Here is an 8,972-nt window from a genome sequence, read left to right as displayed (position 1 = left end):
TGCTAGTTTAGTTTTGGCGACGGAGACTAGTCCTTGATTGGATGAGCGAAGAAGTCTTTTAGGTTCATACCAAGAGAAACGCTCTCGCAAGGGTAACTGCCCTGTATTGTGTAAAGCTTTATGGACCAGAACCAGGGATTTGAAGCTGATTCTGTCTTTTACGGGCAGCCAATGTAAATCCTTTAATGCCTGCTGCGCCGATGTAATGGCTGGATTTTCTGTTTAGATGGGATCAGCCCCCAGGGGCCCCTGTGACCCAGCCAAAACGTACTCACCTTCCCTTCTTAGATCATATTTACAATGGGTAGATATAAAGATAAATATACAGATCGCACCTAAGAATGGGGAATGACAATATACATATATGGACTTTCTACAATATCTTATTCACATCAGTTGGCCTCGCGGTCACCCTGACCCAGACCGTTCTACCCTAGGGCAGATCTGATACGCAATCCGGCGTATCTACACACGGGCCTGCAGAACCCAGTGCTCTCTTCTCCCAAATTGTTCGCGATCCTGCGAAACCTACACGGCGGTATCCCTCCCGCCGCTCTCACTTATACACGAACTGCAATCCGGCAGTCCTACACGCTGATAATCCTACTCAGCGCTCTCATTAACGCCGCATATCAACGACGACCACATTCCTATGAACACCTATACATATATATATATATATTGGGATATTATCTCAGCTGTCTACTCGGGATGAAACTACAATAATAACTTTGAATGTGGGTCCAGATTATTGTGTATTACCTGCTCTTGGCATCAAAGGTCCACTCACTCCCTATTTATGTGATCACCACTTACCTGATTGGGATTACTCATCCATTCACGCGCCTAGTGCTCACCTAGGAGCTTCATTTACCTTCAGTGGACAAGAATAGGGGCTACACACCAGTTTGTTATAAACTGGGGGTCATTTATTACAGTAATATAAACATTAATACAAATCTAACAAAGGCTATAGGTAGAACACACTACTTAAAAGAGAAGGATTACACATAACAGGAACACTCCGCTGAAAGGGAAAAGATTAAGTGTAGCTAATGTGATGAATACGACATCACCTGGTTAGTATGAGGTGTTGCTCTAGCTGTCATCTGGGTTCCTCTCTCGTCTGTGCCTTGGCTCATCTCATGCTCTCTCTCTCTCTCCTGCACTCTTGGGTACACCTCTGCGCTGATCGCTCTGTCTCTGGACTCCTCTCCCCCACACGAACTGTCTCTCCACCTTGCGTCTTCACTCTTAATGGTTCCTGCCGCTCTGATCACCGTTCATTCTACTATCTTATTCGCTTTGTCTCTGCGCCAATGTCCAATTAACTCCATCTGCTCCCATAGGTTAGTCCACGATCTCTCCTCCGTCCCTTCTAAAAGGCATTACTTCAGACTCCAGCTATTCACACCTCCTCCTGATAAGCAACTGCTTCCTTCAGTTCCAGCTCAATATTCAACTCAGCTCTTCTCCAGATTGAACTCTCTCTCTCTCTCTCTCTGCCAACTCCACTCCACTGCTCTCCTCTCTCTGCTGCTGGACTCTCTCCTCGACTGCCCTCTGACTGACTCACTGACTCCGCCTCTGCACTTCACAAATATAGAATGCTGTTTCCCCATGGAAAGTTCCAGCCATCAGCCCGCCGCCCACCGGGTCTCTGCATCACCTCGCATCAAGGACACTTTCCCAGGTGGCCAGCCTTTTGTTGTGTCTTCTACACAGAGAATAATACAGCCTACCGATAAGGGCCGGCCCAGACCGGTTCTTTCCAAGTGAAAAACAGCCTTAACTATAAACTTTGCCTTTGCCCTGAAAAGCCTCTCAGCTTCATCAAGATGGAGTCCCTCTAGCTCTAGGCCTGTAGGCCTGAAAGGGGTGAAATGCTCCTTAGCTCTGTCAGAATACCTACATGAACCATACCAATATATCTAATATGTCAAAGCCAATAGGCAATAGACAGGTTAAAGTCAAGAATAAAGGCATATTAAGCAGCTATCCTCTTCTAGGTCTGGAAAAAGGGCTTAAAAGGGCCAACACAGGCTAAGAATGCCTATACTAGATGCGAGCAAGAATAATGATCTATTATCACTGCTAAATAAAGCCAAAAACCCTGCCATTACATTGCACCCTAGATCCTTATCTTGCGAGCATCTTATAAACAACAACAACCATCTAAACAAACATCAACATAATCTATCCAACATAGGCTAAAAATACCTATCCTAGATGTGAGCAAGACTAAGATCTATATCACTGCTAAATATCTCTGCCATCCACCCTTAGATCCTTATCTTGCGAACATCTGACAAACAATAACATCTAAATAAACAAACATCAACAAAATCTATCAACAAATCAAAACCTAAAAAACTCCCTAAAAACAATGACAACTCAAGAAAATTCCACCTGAAACTCAATTGTAGGGAATAGAAACCTAAAAACAAATCAAAGCACCCTTGACTCGAATGCTGAAAATATCTAAGATTGGATCTGATAACGAAAGAAACTAACCAAAGCATCCTCAAACTAAATGTTCCTCAACTTCTAATGATAACTGGTGAAATCTAGTGATGTAGGGACTTATGTGTTGAATGAAAACAGCAAGGGGCCTAAATGGGCCTACTTCGGACAACTTAAGGCTAAATGAGACCTACCTACCATTGTCAACTTAAAAACTAAATGTGTTTCAACTCCTAATGAGAGAACAAGAAAGGGCCTAAATGAGCCTTACGTACTATAGGCAACTTAAGCTAATGATGACTCATGAAACTATTGGTGTAGGTGCTAATATGTGAGATGAAAATAACAATAGGCCTAAATGAGGCCTACCTACTATAGTTAACTTAAGCTAATGATGACTCATGAAACTAATGGTGTAGGTGCTAATATGTGAGATGAAAATAACAATAGGCCGAAATGAGGCCCACCTGCCGACATTTGTCAATTTAAAGTGAAATCCGAGAAATACAATTGCAAGGTCTGGGCAAACATTAATACACAATCATACTAAAAAACACTCTACCCAGAACAATCCAAATTTTAAGGTAACCTCCCAGTGAGCAATTAAGGTGAAAATATAAGAACAGTAAAAAACAACCCAATTTCTACAAGATAGCTGGTGTAACACCAATCCTAAAACAGCCATTTTACATACTGTGGAACACATGTGTGCACCACCATTCAACAAAAAAAAGTCCTTCATTTGGAAAAACTATAATAGGTGACAAAAATTCTTTTTTAAAAGTGGGGCCTGCTTGTAGTGATGTCAAAATTGCAGGCATTTTTTTTTTTTGTTGCTTGAAAAGTGGGGCCTGATTGTCCAAGCTATTAGTAAATGTCCAAATTCTTCAGTGTAGGCCACCACCCTGCATCCTCGGTACTTCCTCCAATGCGGCCATCCATCACCCGGTGTGGTCTGGTCTGGTCTGGTCTGGTTCCATCATCCAAAACAATAAACTAAAATAATAACATGAAAATAAAAAGCTAAAACAAATAAAGGGAGTGGGCAGACACACGCACGCACCCCAACTGCAGCAATCCTAGAAACAAGAGAAGAAGTATCATTATTCTTGTAAAATAAAATTTTCCATTTAAAAAGCACCCCGGGTGCCTTTCATTATCGAAAAGAAGAGCCAGGTCTCCCGCCCTTATATAAACAAGCCGTCCGCGGAAGAAAATTGGATAATAGCCAATCATAACGAAACAGGGACGTGATCGGAGCTTGCAGAATGAAAAAAAAAGAATTCGTCTGCGCAGACCAGCTGGTCTGCCAAGGTCAAAAAACAAATTCCTTGTAAGTTTTGTTCCCAGGCCTGAATGTGCTAACTAACGAAAGGCAACAGTTTAAAAAAAAAAAAAAACAATTCTATTACAATGTACTGCTACTTAAAAGCTCCAGTTTCTAAAAAGATTTGTGTCTAACTAATTCAGCACTTATTTAGAAAGGGGCAACTAACTTATGCACACAAGATTATACATTCTGCATTTGGGAAAAAAAAAACGAATTAACATGGTCCATTGTCAGCTGCTGAAAGAGAAATAATTTGTAAAACAACATAAAATGCAGATACATTTCAACATTGTATTTAATTTAATGTTTTGCTGACACATTTATAAAAGAATACATTTTAATTTACATTTGGGAAAATAATAATGTTACATTTTATAGTTTTTCAAAGGCACACGGTTGCCTTTCACTAATTAAAAGCACATGTTACCATGCACTGTCGGGCAAGATTGATTATTCTCAACCTGTGATCATTGCAACCAGCACATACCTTTCTAGATGGAAAACCCTCAAAGAAATAATTAATGAAAACAGCTCCGTAGCGTGCACTTCTAGCAGGGCCATTTTTTTTTCAACATTTCACTCATTTTAAAAGAACACAGCTCCCTCCTTAATCCGACTGGTAGATTTATAACCACAGCAGTTCCAAGGCAAACCCACACAAATTCGTAGACGCATTTCAAAAGGAATGTGAAATGAACAGAACCCTTCTCAAAACACAAGATGTTACCTTTCCGTCAAGAAGCTGACAAAGCACGTAGGCTGACCAAGGAACCAAAAAAAAAAAAGTCAAAATCAAACCATCAAAAATCCTTAAAATAATTCACTGACTTTTATAGTCAGGTCAGATAACCATGCATGTTGACAGCATGTAAAAAATAAAGGCTGCCATCTCAACTCAAGATATTAACCCTTTGGCAGCTCAAGCACAATCATTCCCCAATGTCCATGAATACATGGGAAAGTCATGAGCACATCTCTTCACGTTTACAGATAACACGTACACATATTTTCAAAACGTTATCCCCAAGCACCCGAGAAAGATCCAGCTCTCTCCTGCCAAACGTAATGATAACATGCCCTGTCCAAGCCATGACCACATGGCGCTATTCACAAGCCATATTTACAAGACAAGCCTTTCACAAACAACATTTCCAAGGCGCAATGCACAAGGAACACAACAGATCAACATGAGAACATGCACCTCACAAATCACATTAATATGGCGCTATTCACAAGTCATATTTACAAGACAATCTTTTCACAAACAATGTATCCAAGGCGCAATGCACAAGGAACACAATAAATCAACATGAGAACCTGCACCTCACAAGTCACATTAATATGGCGCTATTCACAAGTCATATTTACAAGGAGCTATATTCACAGAACTCCACAAATCATAGAACAATGAACACATTTCACATTGCACAGCATAAGCAGATGCAGCAAGCAATTGAATGGGCAATTTAAAAGCATTTTTTACACACAATTATACAATTGAACCATCACATAGATGTAACTGGCTTCCTCATGTAATGTCATCCTTCAACTCTGACAGTTTAAACACCAAGATGAAAACCATTCCTTCCACCCTGAATAAACCAAATGCCATGATGTAATACAATCTCCTCACGCTGCAACTGTTCAAGCCAATAGGTCTAACAGGCTACATAAACTGCAACATTACGCCAGATGGAACTAGCGTTCAGGGCACTCCCTCAGAACACATGGAAAACTCTCTAAGCACATGGCAAGGTCACACAGGATTCGTAAGATGCCGACTACGCCAAATGTAATGGCTGGATTTTCTGTTTAGATGGGATCAGCCCCCAGGGGCCCCTGTGACCCAGCCAAAACGTACTCACCTTCCCTTCTTAGATCATATTTACAATGGGTAGATATAAAGATAAATATACAGATCGCACCTAAGAATGGGGAATGACAATATACATATATGGACTTTCTACAATATCTTATTCACATCAGTTGGCCTCGCGGTCACCCTGACCCAGACCGTTCTACCCTAGGGCAGATCTGATACGCAATCCGGCGTATCTACACACGGGCCTGCAGAACCCAGTGCTCTCTTCTCCCAAATTGTTCGCGATCCTGCGAAACCTACACGGCGGTATCCCTCCCGCCGCTCTCACTTATACACGAACTGCAATCCGGCAGTCCTACACGCTGATAATCCTACTCAGCGCTCTCATTAACGCCGCATATCAACGACGACCACATTCCTATGAACACCTATACATATATATATATATATTGGGATATTATCTCAGCTGTCTACTCGGGATGAAACTACAATAATAACTTTGAATGTGGGTCCAGATTATTGTGTATTACCTGCTCTTGGCATCAAAGGTCCACTCACTCCCTATTTATGTGATCACCACTTACCTGATTGGGATTACTCATCCATTCACGCGCCTAGTGCTCACCTAGGAGCTTCATTTACCTTCAGTGGACAAGAATAGGGGCTACACACCAGTTTGTTATAAACTGGGGGTCATTTATTACAGTAATATAAACATTAATACAAATCTAACAAAGGCTATAGGTAGAACACACTACTTAAAAGAGAAGGATTACACATAACAGGAACACTCCGCTGAAAGGGAAAAGATTAAGTGTAGCTAATGTGATGAATACGACATCACCTGGTTAGTATGAGGTGTTGCTCTAGCTGTCATCTGGGTTCCTCTCTCGTCTGTGCCTTGGCTCATCTCATGCTCTCTCTCTCTCTCCTGCACTCTTGGGTACACCTCTGCGCTGATCGCTCTGTCTCTGGACTCCTCTCCCCCACACGAACTGTCTCTCCACCTTGCGTCTTCACTCTTAATGGTTCCTGCCGCTCTGATCACCGTTCATTCTACTATCTTATTCGCTTTGTCTCTGCGCCAATGTCCAATTAACTCCATCTGCTCCCATAGGTTAGTCCACGATCTCTCCTCCGTCCCTTCTAAAAGGCATTACTTCAGACTCCAGCTATTCACACCTCCTCCTGATAAGCAACTGCTTCCTTCAGTTCCAGCTCAATATTCAACTCAGCTCTTCTCCAGATTGAACTCTCTCTCTCTCTCTCTCTGCCAACTCCACTCCACTGCTCTCCTCTCTCTGCTGCTGGACTCTCTCCTCGACTGCCCTCTGACTGACTCACTGACTCCGCCTCTGCACTTCACAAATATAGAATGCTGTTTCCCCATGGAAAGTTCCAGCCATCAGCCCGCCGCCCACCGGGTCTCTGCATCACCTCGCATCAAGGACACTTTCCCAGGTGGCCAGCCTTTTGTTGTGTCTTCTACACAGAGAATAATACAGCCTACCGATAAGGGCCGGCCCAGACCGGTTCTTTCCAAGTGAAAAACAGCCTTAACTATAAACTTTGCCTTTGCCCTGAAAAGCCTCTCAGCTTCATCAAGATGGAGTCCCTCTAGCTCTAGGCCTGTAGGCCTGAAAGGGGTGAAATGCTCCTTAGCTCTGTCAGAATACCTACATGAACCATACCAATATATCTAATATGTCAAAGCCAATAGGCAATAGACAGGTTAAAGTCAAGAATAAAGGCATATTAAGCAGCTATCCTCTTCTAGGTCTGGAAAAAGGGCTTAAAAGGGCCAACACAGGCTAAGAATGCCTATACTAGATGCGAGCAAGAATAATGATCTATTATCACTGCTAAATAAAGCCAAAAACCCTGCCATTACAGCCGAGGAATCACGTTGTCGGTTCAGTGCCAGTTTGGCTGCCGAAGATTGGATTCGTTGTAGCCCCTGTACAATATATTGGGGAGCACCCAAATACAAGGAGTTACAATAATCCAATCTACTTAGAATTACACTCTGGACCACCAAAGGCCTTGCCTCACTAGGTAGGAGTGGAAGAATTTGACGGAGGGCTCTTAGCAGGGAAACGCAGGTGCTAATTGTTTTGTTGGCCTGGGTTTGCATCTGGAGGTTCTCATCCATCATAACCCCCAGATTGCGAACTTTTTTAGCTGCTACTATGGGGGGATCCCCCGGACGGAGCCTGAACTCACCCTGGAGAGGGTTGGATATTCTGGCAGCATGACAGAACAGCAACTCCGTTTTCTCAGCATTCAGCTGTAGGGAGTTCGCTTTCAGCCAATCTGCCACCTGCCCCATGCATTCTTGAAAAGAACTCATGGGGACCGCGTCATCACCTTCAAAGGAGAAGAGCAGTTGAATATCGTCCGCATAATTCACCACTTCGATCCCGAAGGATTTAATGAGGGGGATCAGTGGGCCCAGATATACATTAAAAAGGATCGGACTGACTGCCGAGCCCTGAGGTACACCGAAAGGAACCGGGGACCAAGGAGAGATGAAGGGTGTCATCATAACTGCCTGTTGCCGGTCCGCTAAGTAGGAACGTATCCATTCTAGGGCACGTCCCTGGACCCCTAAACTTTCCAGTCTTGACAACAGTATAGTGTGACTAACCGTGTCGAACGCGGCCGACATGTCTAGTAGTACCAATACTGAAGACTTTCCATTGTCGGCTCGCATACGAAGTTTGTCCAATATTGTTGTCAATGCAGTCTCTGTTCCATGCCCCGGCCGAAATCCAAACTGGTCTCTGTCCAGCAGCTGGTTCTCTTCCAGATAGTTCGACAGGGACTTGCTGACCACTTTTTCCAGAATTTTAACTGGAAACGGCAATAGAGATATGGGGCGGAAGCTGACAGGCTGCGTGGGGTCCAGGGAGGGCTTTTTCAACAGGGAAGTGACTATCGCCCGTTTCCAGCAGTCTGGTACTATTCCCTCGTTCAAAGATTGGCAACATATTTGCCGCAGACCAGGGAATAGTTTAGGTCCAAACTCCTTCCAGATCTTGTGAGGAAGGGGGTCAAGAGGCGAGCCAGATGAGATTTGCCGAGCTATAGTGCTAAAACTTTCCTCTGTGGGAGGTAAGAAGTGGCTCAGAAAAACATCCTTACTGACAGCCTCACTGATGGGAGGCATTTCCCATATACTGCAATCAAGGCCTCCAACAATTTTCGTGACCTTGTCAGTAAAAAAGGTGGCGACCTCATTACACAGGTTTTGCGAAGGCTTGATACTGTTGGTCATGCAGCCAGGGTTGCCAAGGTCTCTTACAATATTGAAGAGGGCCTTGGAGCCATTGGGTGCCTGTAGGATAGAACTTGCAT

At 43.4% G+C, this 8,972-nt stretch overlaps 1 long non-coding RNA gene across 1 annotated transcript; it reads right to left on the bottom strand.

Annotated features, from left to right (window-relative positions):
- Positions 1 to 907: 907 nt before the first annotated feature.
- Positions 908 to 7,501, bottom strand: LOC146839160 (uncharacterized). Its single transcript, XR_014960802.1, has 2 exons — positions 6,460 to 7,501; positions 908 to 3,542 (listed from the first exon to the last, which is right to left on the bottom strand). It is a non-coding gene; the product is annotated as an uncharacterized LOC146839160 (long non-coding RNA).
- Positions 7,502 to 8,972: the final 1,471 nt, after the last annotated feature.

The sequence above is a fragment of the Triturus cristatus genome, chromosome 4_2, assembly GCF_964204655.1.
Source record: "Triturus cristatus chromosome 4_2, aTriCri1.1, whole genome shotgun sequence".
Lineage (NCBI taxonomy): Eukaryota > Metazoa > Chordata > Amphibia > Caudata > Salamandridae > Triturus > Triturus cristatus.
This window is presented reverse-complemented; position numbering and strand designations above follow the sequence as displayed.